The sequence below is a fragment of the Protopterus annectens genome, chromosome 6.part0, assembly GCF_019279795.1.
Source record: "Protopterus annectens isolate FY-2018-M chromosome 6.part0, PAN1.0, whole genome shotgun sequence".
Classification (NCBI taxonomy): domain Eukaryota; kingdom Metazoa; phylum Chordata; order Ceratodontiformes; family Protopteridae; genus Protopterus; species Protopterus annectens.
This window is the reverse complement of record NC_056737.1, coordinates 1,869,951,160-1,869,963,794: the sequence shown is the minus strand read 5'-3', so window position 1 is coordinate 1,869,963,794 and position 12,635 is coordinate 1,869,951,160.

Below are 12,635 nucleotides of genomic sequence, written 5' to 3'. Positions count from 1 at the left end.
TATTCACTAGTATCCATCAGGATGTTGGGGTCGAATCTATTAGATCATTTATGGCAGGATTTACTGATATATCTAATTAAATGATTTAATTCTATTGTTATTAGAAATTTTGTTGGAAAATAACTATGTTTTGTTGTTTAACAAAAAGTATTACAGGCAGATTAAAGGAGTAGCAACAGGGTCCACTGTGGCCCCTGCATTTGCAAATTTGATGTTAGGCAAGTAGAAATTACATACCTTAACTTCTATTACTAGTTACAAGAACATAGTTTAATACAAAAGATTTGTGGATGATATTTTATTATAATGAATGGAACTTATGATGAATGCAAGCTTTTTATTGACCATATTAATAAAAATCTGAGCTTTTAAATTTTATTCAAGGTGAGATAGGGTTTAAAGCTAATTTTTGGATATTACTATAGAATGGGACAGGCAGAATAAACATTTTGACATCTATCAAAAGAAGATGTTTTCTAATAATTGCTTACATTATAGATGCAATCATCCATATTTTATGAAAAAGAATATTCCTAGAGGAAAATTTATAAGAGCATCCAGGATGACTACAAAAGACAATAAATTTGATGATGAGGTCACATTTATAACCTCTTTATTTATACATAGAGGCTATAGTAAGGACTTTTTATTAAAAGTAGCCGAAGAAGTAAGCTTAAAAAGAAGACTCAGTTGGAGCCCATTTTAGTCAAGCCCTTCAAAAAGAGTAAAAAAAGTGAAAAAAGTGATGGTAGGTTGTTTTTTAGTGATAAAACACCAGCCTGTTTTTTAGATATGTCTGTTGCTATTACAAATGTTATTTCCACTAATTGGAAAATTTTAGAAGGAAATAGTGAATTGGTTAAATTAGTAGGTAATCATCCTTTTTTGTTTACAAAAATCCTAATAGTTTTAAAATGTTAAAGAAGGATAGTACTACAATTCCATTACCTCTTCATAACAAAAATAAGAGAACATATAAATGTGAGGCTTGTATGGTTTGCAGGTTCATTTATGATGGGCCCTATATTTTATTAGAACATGTAGAACAAACTATCATGATACCAGGTAGGTTTACCTGTAAATCTAAAAGTATAATATATATTAGCTTATGTTCAGTATGTTATTTATTTTACATAGGGATGACTACTAGAACTTTGGAAAAAAGAATAAAGGAAATTTATATTCGATGAAAGTTAAGGATGAAAGAAATGCTTTGTTTAAGCACACTCAAGTATGTAATAAATATAAAAAATTTTAATTTTGAATTTTAGAACAAGTCCTGTTAGATTTAACAGGAGGCAGTTATAAGAATAAAGTTGAAATGAAGGTAGCCTGAATGGCAAATAAACTTAAAGCAGATAAATTAACTGGATTAAATGACACAATTAATATTAAATGCTTCCTGAGAGAAAAGAGGTTTAAAGTTAATAAGTGATTCTGATATGTTTTAACGGTATCTAATACATTTTTTTTAAATAAATGTTTATGATATTTAATTATGTTAATTGTTCTCAAGATTTCATTGGTTGTTTGAATGTATATATGGTACAAATAGTTTGACTTATAGATTGTCTCTAAAGAAGTCTTGTAAAGACGAAAACAGTTAAATAAGATTAAGACACTCATTCATTCATTTTGTTCCACTGCACCTTTTTTGTGGTTTTTGTGGTATAGTTGATTTTGTGCCACTTTTCAGAATTGTCTTGTTTATTTTTATTAAGTATACACATGCAATATATCTGAATCTGATGGAATGCAGAACACATAAGTGTAACAGTCATGTTTCATGTGTCATGAGTTACACATATCATTTGCAATCCCTCAGTCCTTACATATATATATATATATATATATATATATATATATATATATATATATATATGGATTCACTTCACTTGACCGAAAACTCATTTGACCGAATTTCATTTCAACGAGACCAAATCGCTAAAAGCTGAAATAACCGAAAACTCATTTGACCATATCACATTTCACCAAAAATAGTAGTGGCAGTGTGTATGCCCTTTTCCCCACTGTAGTGAAACCCTGGAGTTAGTATATATAGTTAGGAGGGGTGTTGGGGGCACGGCCCCCCACATTGGGGGGTGTGAGAAGCATAGCCCCCCATCTAATTTGGTTAAAACTACGTACCCTTTTAACAGAAACTGGGCAATATAAAACCAAGCTAGGTGGGAGTCTATGCACCCCTCACTCCCCAATGTGGGGGGCTGTGCCTCCCACAAATCCCTAACTATATATACTAACTCTAGGGTCGCACTACAGTGAGGAAAAGGGCATATACACTGCCACTACTATTTTTGGTGAAATGGGATTCAGTGAAATGAGCTTTTAGCGATTTGGTCTCAGTGAAATGAAATTCGGTTAAATGAGTTTTCAATTAAGTGAAGTGAATATATATATATATATATATATATATATATATATATATATATATATATATATAAATATATATATATATATATATATATATATATATATATATATATATATATATATATATACACATACATATATATATATATATATATATATATATATATATATATATACACACACACACACACACACACACACATATATATATATATGTGTATATATGTATATATATGTATATATATATATATATATATATATATATATATATATATATATATATGATACAGGTGTTTTTTTGAAACACATGAATGACCAAGCATGTAATTACTGGTGGAAACATGGCTTATTTAAACAGTTTTGAATTAAGGAGTTTTATTTGATGATGCAGAAGGGGTGGAAAGAGCTGCAAATTTAGAGACAGAAATACACATATAGACATATTAAGAGATTAATTTATGGCTCACTGATGCACATATTTGTGTCTTGTTGAATTATCCTGCATTTTCTGAGAATATCAATTTACAAAATCAAATCTATGGTTTTTCCTAATGTTTCCAGTTCTCAGTGATTCTCAAGATATTCTCACCAGAAAGGATGACAGCAACAAATATCAGGATTCATAAATGTGTACATCCTTTGAAAATCTATATATTTCAGATGTGTTGCTGTGTATAATAAAGTGTTTCCAATATGGATTAAAATGGTGTAGGAGAGTAGAAACATGATGAGGATATAAGGAGGAAACTGCTGTTTTGCAACATATGCAGCATGCTTACACTTATAATATTAAAATGTGAAAATATTAAATTAAATTATGGCTTACATTTGGATTCAAACCCATGACAGTATAAAATAAAAGTGTACAGACAATACGATTACCTCTGCTCAACACATATGAACTCAAGAATTTTTAAGTTTAACAGACACATTTAAAGGAACACACAGCAGATTCAAGCAAGGGAAAATGTAGGCATCAACCTTCGTCACTGTAAGGACATATGTAACATCCCATAAGGTGTATATGACATCTATCAGCCTGCTAACGTATGTTGCATGAACTGTGTCACAATATTACTATCAGTCTGTATTTCTATAGCACTGCAGTATTAAGCACATTTGCTCAATGTGAACAGTGATAGTGTGGCCGAAATTAAAATCTTCAACTTTTGCCATAAGACAAGAAATGACATTTACCATCACTTATTGGTGCGAGACGCCAAGCTCCATGCAAAAGCCGAGGACTCTAAATGGGGAAGAAATAGAGACATAGGAAGAGATTTGCTTATGGTCCCTTTCTGCATATCTTTGTATTGTGTTGCTTTTTGGTTTGTCGTAATTATTCAGGCAAGATCTTTACAAGGTAGTGTTCCCAATAGGCAGCATGCACATTATTACATCAGCAGGATAATGTTGTGTTAATAAAATGTGTAGCCAATACTTACATACAAAGGAGGCATACAAAACATTCAATAGCACTTTGGCATACATCTGGATTTGAACCTTGTCAGTATTCTAAAACAAATCTGCAGACCTTAGTATTATTGAACCACACCTCATAGGAACTCCTAGTTAACAAAGTTCAAATATGACAACAAATTAAAAAAGGATAATGCATGTATTGTTGTAAATCCCATAATGTGCACATTACATGCAATAGCATAATAAATATGAAACCATAAAAAATTAAGTGGGAACAGATAGAGACATGAAGAAAGGGACAGAGAAAGAATTTAACTATTTTAACATCCTTATGTTGAGTTGCTGTTATGTTTTTTCAGGATAGGTAATCTGTCTGGGTATGTGTAGTCAAGTCTTTCTAACAGGGAGCAAACAAGGGTCAGAGAGCATAACCTTGATTGAGACATAAGCTGGGTAATGATGGGTTACTAAGGTATGTAGGAAGCACATACACCCATAATAGTAATATAAGTAAAGCATTAACTATGACTTTCACATATTTCTGGATTTGAACCCTTGACACTATACAAAAAGAATTTTACAGACATGTTTAATGCATCAACACACCACACAGGAAATGTTACTTTAGTACCCTAAGTTTATTGATTTAAAGGGACAGTCGTAAAACAATGAGGCAAGGGAGAATGTAGGCATCAGTCTGCATCACTGTAATTACAATTTTAGCATTACATAAGATATAAATTACAGTCAGCAGCATAATAACCGATCCAGTGCAGAATACTTCCTAACAATATTTGCAGTGGGAACATCCTATTTGATGTACATTCAATTTCTCAGCTTGTTCAAGAAAAGACTAACTTGATTGTACTTAGCACAACAAGGCTAAGCACAGTAGCATGACGTACAACAGAATAATGTGGCAGAAGGCAAAATCTCACAATTTTTCCATAGGATGTAGAACACCATTCACTGTCAGCAGCTCTGGTGCATGATGACAACCTCTGTGCAAATGCTGAGGAGAAAAAGTTAAGCCTTTTTTCTGAGTCATTTATGCCCATATGGTTTGTATGTGATTCTATTTTTGACCAGATTAAATATAGGTTCATACTAGGCTATCTGCCCTAGGGCATTTATAAGCCTAGCCAGAGTGTGTTTGGCTTTCGCCACCCATTTTAAATTAATTTTGCTATGCCCATTATCGAGGTTAGTATACTGTGCCTCTGTCTAACAGTGACACAGAAGTGATACCCGGGGTAAACCTACGATCTCCCATCCACTCATCAAGATTCCTCTTGAAGAGAATCAATGAGGGACTCTGCCTAACCTGGACTGGGATTTTATTCCAGAGTGAAGGGAGCCTCTGGGTTATAAAGCTGTCCCTCCAGCATGTCCTATTTATTTCAGTCTAGGTTCAAGTCTCTCGAGCGCATAGCTCGATGGGATTTGTATTTTCTGAGGTGCAGCATGTCCATTAATTCCGGGTTGGACATGGCTTTATACATCAGGCACAGATCGCCTCTGAGCAGGCGGTATGTCACTGAGTAGAGCTTGAGTTTCTTTAACCGGGCAGCATATCGCATTTGTCTGAGCCCTTTGATCCTCTTGGTGAGGTACTTTTGGGGTCTTTCCAGTTGCTGCAGGTGTCTGGTAAGGTACATCCCCAAAGGGGCATTGTACTCCATTATGGGCCTGATGAGGGATGAGTAAAGAGGCACGATGACCTCCCCTGATCTAGATGTGAATCCCTTCATGATTAGGTGGACTATATAAAATGTTTTTCTAACCACTTTGGCCATGTAGCTGTCAAATGAGAGATTGCTATCAACTTGGGTCCCCAGGTCCCTAATTACTTCTTCTGTACTTAATGGATTACCACCTATGTGGTAATTTGTGGGCACTTTGTTTTTGCCAAAGGGGATATGTGAAAAAGTGACTGATATGACAGTGGTGAAAATAAGGAACAATTGGAGGGTAGGACACAGTGAGAGGAATATTAGATTTTTTTAGGATGGTGGTGGTGGGACAGTGTTAAAGTTATCCACTTCTTCATAAAATAATGTAGAATTGAAAACAGAATTGGAAACACTACACAAAGAGAGGATGACAACAACAGAATAATTTTGCATAGCCAATTGGTCCAAATCACATTTGTGGAATAGGTGCCCAGTTTATTTATTTATTTATTTGGAGAGTACTGTTGAGGAAGGTGCTTAGGAATGAGAGGGTCAGGTGGATAGGATAGATTAGGTAGCAGGCATAGACACAGAATACCTACTGGGGTGGTGATGGGCACAAAAGGTTGGGGGACACCATGATTGTGGATAGGTAGGGGACATCAGAAGCATTTCCATATCCAAACTTGAGAGCAGTGAGAATCCAGTCCTCATCCTCAAAACTGTCATCACTGTCTCCTGTGTCAGTTGCCTGGGTCAGTGCCAGATGTGGCATTGATTAGGCAATACAGCACAGGATCTTTTCAATCCCGGTGATTTGGACACTGAGGCCCCTCTACATTATGCCTTCTACCAGCCCTGCAGCTCCTGATGGATGACAAAATCACTACCTTCTCTAATATTGCTCCTGGAGGAAACCACTGCACCAGCAGCCAGTACTCAGCTGCCTAACGCATGTGGAGCAGGTAGAGTAGGAGTTTTGGAGGCAACACTGACAGGTAGTAACCCAGATATGCTGTGTGTCTGTGCTGCCTGTGGTGGTGCCAACACAGCCACCTGTGGAGGTATAGCAAACCACAGTGATCAGTCAAACTCTCTATGCAGATGGTCATTTTGTTTTCAGGAGGAATGTATTAAAAAATATCTATATCTGTAAATATATATATATATATATATATATATATATATATATATATATATAGAGAGAGAGAGAGAGATTTGTATGCATGTGTGTATATATATATATATATATATATATATATATATATTTGTGTGTGTGTGTGTGTATATATATATATATATATATATATATAAATATATATGTGTGTGTGTGTGTGTGTGTGTGTGTGTGTGTGTGTGTGTGTGCATGCGTGCGTGGTGTGTAAAGACAGAGTGGGTTGAGACAAAAAGAGAGAATTAGATCAGTGTCATGTTGTGCTATTTTACTATTTCAATACATAAACCAATATGAGAAATCAAATCAATCAGTCAGAATGGTATGATATGACAAATATAAGCATGTATCTGACTATGCCATGTCAAATATATGCTTTCAAAGTTAATGACTGTATTTGTAAAAACTGAATTGTTAATATCTTGCAGTTTTGCAGTTAATATCTTCTAAATATTATCTTGTAAAAAATCTAATGTCTGTATTTGGGTATTGACTCTACACACACAATTAAGCTGATGTACTCATCGTCTAAGGCAATCACCAAGTGCCATTGGAGTAGGCATGAATCTTTGATATAAAATTAAGGTATGCCTGCTCAAGATGATATACAGTGATGGACTGAAAATACTTCTCTGCCTTGCATTCATACTTGATACATACTCATTCCGTGCCTCTCTGAGGCAAGTTAATCTCTCTTGATGCACCTCACAGATTTCTATTATCACATCTGTATCTGTACACTAGAGAAAAGAAAAAAAATTGAAAGCATAATGACTCACTTTCTTGGCTGGGTAATCAATGCTCTATCATAAATACACAACTGAGGGGTGCTTACAGTCTTACATTCATCCTCCCATCAGCTCAGGAGGTCCCACGTATGTCTCTTCATGTCACTGTAGTGGAGACAACATTGATCCCCAGGGTGTATGATACCAACAGCCAAGCTATTCCAACCCACATTCTTATACTGAGATCCCATATAATCCCCCCTGCAGCAGCCTCCATCTGTAGCATTTGACAAGGAGAGCAACAAAAAACCTGGAGTCCTCAGCACCCCACCTTTGTGCTCTAAATAGAACACCATCTTTACCTTTGCCAATCATGCCTGCAGAGGTCAAGTTAGAAATGTGTCTGAATTGCTGTCCAATTCAGATTGCATGTGTAACAGCTTGTGCTCAGAGAAACACAGCCTTGCCAGCTGCATTTGTACAATTGAAAGCACAGCTATGGCTTGTCAAACACAGTGGCAGTGATTACATTAAAGCACAAAAGGTGTGAAATATGGCATTAAGATTTAGCTATGTGTGATGCTCAACCTATTGTCCTATGTTCCAATGTTAAGCACTGAAATGCTTTATGGTGTTTGTTATAATCATGGTTGATAGGAAGAAAAATTCTATGACCTGTGGTGTATTGGGCTGTTAGGACTAGCACACTAGTATTTGTGTAGTACCACCTGGGAATCGAATCTGTGAGAAAAAGAGGATAAAATGTTAAACTTTGCTTATTAACTGTGAGTGCTACAGGAAATGCACTTTTTAACATCATAATTAGAGGTACACTAATTTAAGAATGAATGGAGATATACTTAAGAGATACCTGTATGTGTGTGTGTGACTTTAGTCATAGGATCATTGGAGGTTACTAGGGTGTCGACCCAGAGGCCATTTCAAGCCTAGGCTTTTCAATCCAATGTAATACCATAGATAGTCTAGTCAATACCCAGGACTGTATTTATTAATGACTGTCCATGTCCAGGAGGGTTGTAGGCACTATCCCTGGTAAAAATGTACAGTGCCCCATCCACTCATCCAGGTTCCTTTTGAGCAGTGTCATCGAGGTGCTTTGCTTCACATGAGTGGGCAGCCTATTCCAAAGATGCGGCAGTCACTGTGAGACAAATCTGTCCCTCCAGCATGCCCTATTCTGGTCCCTAGAATGGGTAGCTCTAGTCCCATTTGATTTACGGATGTGCAGCAAATTCATTATGTTTGGGTCAGAGATTGCTTTGTAAGCCAGGCATAAGTCTCCCCTAAGATGTCTATATGATACTGAGTATAGTGACATGGACTTTAGTTGGTCTGTGTAAGGCACATGCTGGAGTCCCTTGATCTTCTTAGATAGAAACCTCTGAGGTTTCTCTAATTGCTTAAAGTGCTTTTTTATGATACATGCCAAAAGAGGTGTTATACTCAATTATGGGCCTGATTAGTGAGGTGTATAGAGGGATTATAACCTCCCTTTTTCTAGAGGTAATGCCTTTGCTAATCAAGTGTGCTATGTAGAAAGCCTTGCTTACTGCAGTAGATACATGGTGGTCAAAGTTAAGCTTGCTATCTACTTGTGATACCAGATATCTTACCACTTCATAGGTACATAGGATATTGTTGTTAACTTTTTAGTGTGAAGGGACACTGTTTTTACCAAAGGGAATGATGATGCATTTCTTTGCATTCAGCTTGGGATTGTGACTAAGACACCAGTTTTGGTCTGTGTAAGACCCTCCTGAAATATACTGACATCATTTTGGGATTCAGTAATTGCACCCAGTTTGCAGTCCTCAGCAAACTTTCTCATCCACAGCCCTTTAGTTTTGGCCTGAACTTCTGAGAAGTATGTATCAAACAGTAGGGGGCCCAACACTTATCAATGTGGCACCCTGCTGGTGACAGGTCTTCTAATGGATATGGAGTCACCCACTTTGATAGTGTGTGACCAGTTTGTGAGCCAGTTGGCAACCCATTTTACAAAAAAATGCTTTACATTCAGTTTGCTATGTTCATCTGTAATACCATAATTCCAGATACAGGCTTGCTGCTTCTGGAACTGTTTGTAGTGGTTTGTTTGTTCTGAGCATGTTTTCCAGGCCATCTTGGATTAGAAGGGGCCTATCTGCACTTTTGTGAGAGTAGTGCTGTTTAGGACATGGTTGGTAAAGGGAGGCTGATCTAGGGCTTGAAATAATCATCTTCATTGGTCCTTTTGAATCTTTTTAAATTTTTTTCAAGTTTTTAGCTTCTGGTATTTATTCCCTTTATTTGAGCATGTTTCTGCTTATTTGTACAGAGCTGAGATGAAGTGGGCTACCAGCCACAACTCTGAGCTGAGATACCAGATGACTAAAGGCTTCTGAGCTTATTTATACTATTTACTTAACTTTGTATTGCATGCCACCTACTCTTATACTGTATTTATCTACTGGGTATTAAACTATGCCATTGTACTGCAATTTTCTGCTTTACAATGCCTGTTAAATCAAATTTTATTGCTGTTTTCACTGTTTACAAAGTTTTTATGTTAGTTTCCCTGTTTAAGTATTTACTGGTACTTTTCACAGTTTTAAGCTATCTGTTCTGCTTCTACTGGTTTTCCCACCAAGCAGTGTTTAAATAACTGATCTGTTAACTGTGTAAATCAATCTTTAGAGCCTTCTTGCTCAATTTCTTCTGTTTTAAATGTTTTTAGTGACTCAGTGCTATTCATAGCTCTCAACCTTTCATCTCCAAAATGAGGAACACTAGCCTCATAATGTGGAACAAATGGGCAAAATGTGGAACACATACTAATGGCTTACTAACATCTTCAACTAGGAAGGTCATTGGATGGTTAAAATATGCTGGTTTTACTTATAAAGAAGATCTTTTAATGAATTAATATGATTAATTTCTATTTACCATAGATTTCACTTAAAAAATTCCTAACATTGAATGTGTGACAGAATCTTTCAATGTGGAACTTTGAGGATCTTCGAGGAACATGAACTTTTTAAGACCTCAGATGAGGTACATTCCTCATAATGAGGTACACTTGAGAGGTATGATGCTATTCCTCTGATGTTTTAAACATTGCCTAGTTTTTCCAGCTGAAACTAGGGTAGCTAGTAGCTGTAGCATAGTCCAGACACAAGTTTGCTGCTTCTGGAACTGTTTGTAAAGGTTTATTTGTTCTGAGCACATTTTAGGGAGGCCGATCTAGGGCTTGGAATAAACATTCTGATTAGTCCTTTTGCATCTTTTTAAATTTTTTTTCAAGTTTTTAGCTTCTGGTATTTAGGCCCTGCATTTGAGCAGGTTTCTGCTTGTTTGTGCATATTGCAGCACTACGCATTGCCACGCAATTGTGCACCAAAGCTGGACAGTTAAACCCAACCAATTTTCCCTAAAACCCAGGCAGAAATATCCATCCACTGAGCTCCTCTGTGATCAATTCTGAATAGCCACCCCTAATGACAACAGTCTTCAACCTAACATTATGGACAGTTGAACTACCCTTGTTTCTCCTGCCAGCCTTGTTGACTTGGGTCTCTTGAGGCAGTGCAATTACCTCTTGTACACAGACATACCTCTACTAATAACACACTCTAGTACAGAGTGAGAGACATGTATTTACACCAAGAATCTAGAATCCATGCTCTTTCTCACTCAAAATAGTAACACGGACAAGGTTGTCAACTCACCAACCACTACATATACTCATAATACCACTACTCATACACATACCAATAGTCATACACATAGTACGCATCAAACACATAAATCCACATTTGCGGAGGTTCTCTCTAAAAATTTACCAAAACACCAGAGACCTCCAAAACAAAAGACTGCTACAACTAACAAAGTCCCCACAGCACCCATGACACACAGCAACACCAGTGTCTCACCCACCAAGATAGTAAGACGTAACACTCAAAAATTAAATTTTGCTTGTCACTGGATACTCAATAATGAGACACACTTATGTCCCACTCACCAGGTTAGACAAGGAGAAAGTTACGGTCAGCTGCCTGTCTGGTGTCAGGCTTCATCAGGTCACACATGCACTCAGGTCTCTCAGCAACAAGTACAGCTATGACTCTGTGATAGTTCATGTTGGTGTGAATGACCCAAGGCATACCTCACTGGACTATATGAAGAGAGACATGGTTGAGCTTTCTGAGTATATGTCTCAGGAAATTATGTCCCTTTCCTTAAGCAGCATACTACTCTTGCTTAGAATTACATCACAGAATAAACAAAAAATGATTGATTTAAAATATTGGCTCAGTTTTTTTGTGTCATTCAAAGGGAATCCAGTCCCTGTCAGCATGGGAAGCCATGGTCAACAAATCTTGCTGCTTTGCCAGAGACTGTTTGCATCTGGTACCTCTAGGTTTTTGCCTGCTGGGAAAGGCTCTTGCCTCTCCCATAGTGCCATTTTTAGGCAAGGTCTTGAAACCAACATTACTGATGTGAAATTAACCAATCAGAACAAAATAAGGGTCATGCTGCTAAATGCTAGGAGCTTAAACCAAAAACTGCACTCCCTGAAAGCTCTTCTATCACAAGAAGATATAGATGTCTGTGCAGTGACAAAAACCTGGTTCAAGGCCTCAGAGAGTACCCTGGCCTTGCAAGGCTGCAATGCCTTCAACACCTTTACACCACAAAATAAAGGAGTGAAAACCAAAGTAGGCAGTGTTTCAATCTATATTAGAGATAAATTTGCCTTCCTTTTACTTAGACTGGACAACTCCACGGAGTTACTCCAGTTCCAGGTTGGAGTGGGCAAGACCCCATTCAAGTCATATCAAGTAATAGATACCCCTCCATGGGTCATGACGCCCATGAAGACTACTTGACCAAATTGGAGACAATTCAAACTTTACCAAACACATCATTATGGGGGATTTCAATTATCCCATCAACTGGAAAACCTACGCTAGCCCTAACGCACTAGTGAAAAAGTTCCTTGACTTTGTTAATTCAAATGCCCTTGAACAAACTGTCCACACACCAAGAAGGGGGAAAAACATTCTGGATCTGGTCCTCACCAACATTTCAGACAGATGCACTGCTGCAACTGTCGGACACTCATTAGTTAAAAATAACCACAAATCAGTCATCTTCCAGCTGGCACTAACACCAGAACTCACAAAGGGTGAAATCAGACTAAAAAACTTCATCAAGGCAAACCGTACCTGCCTAGGTGAAGGTATA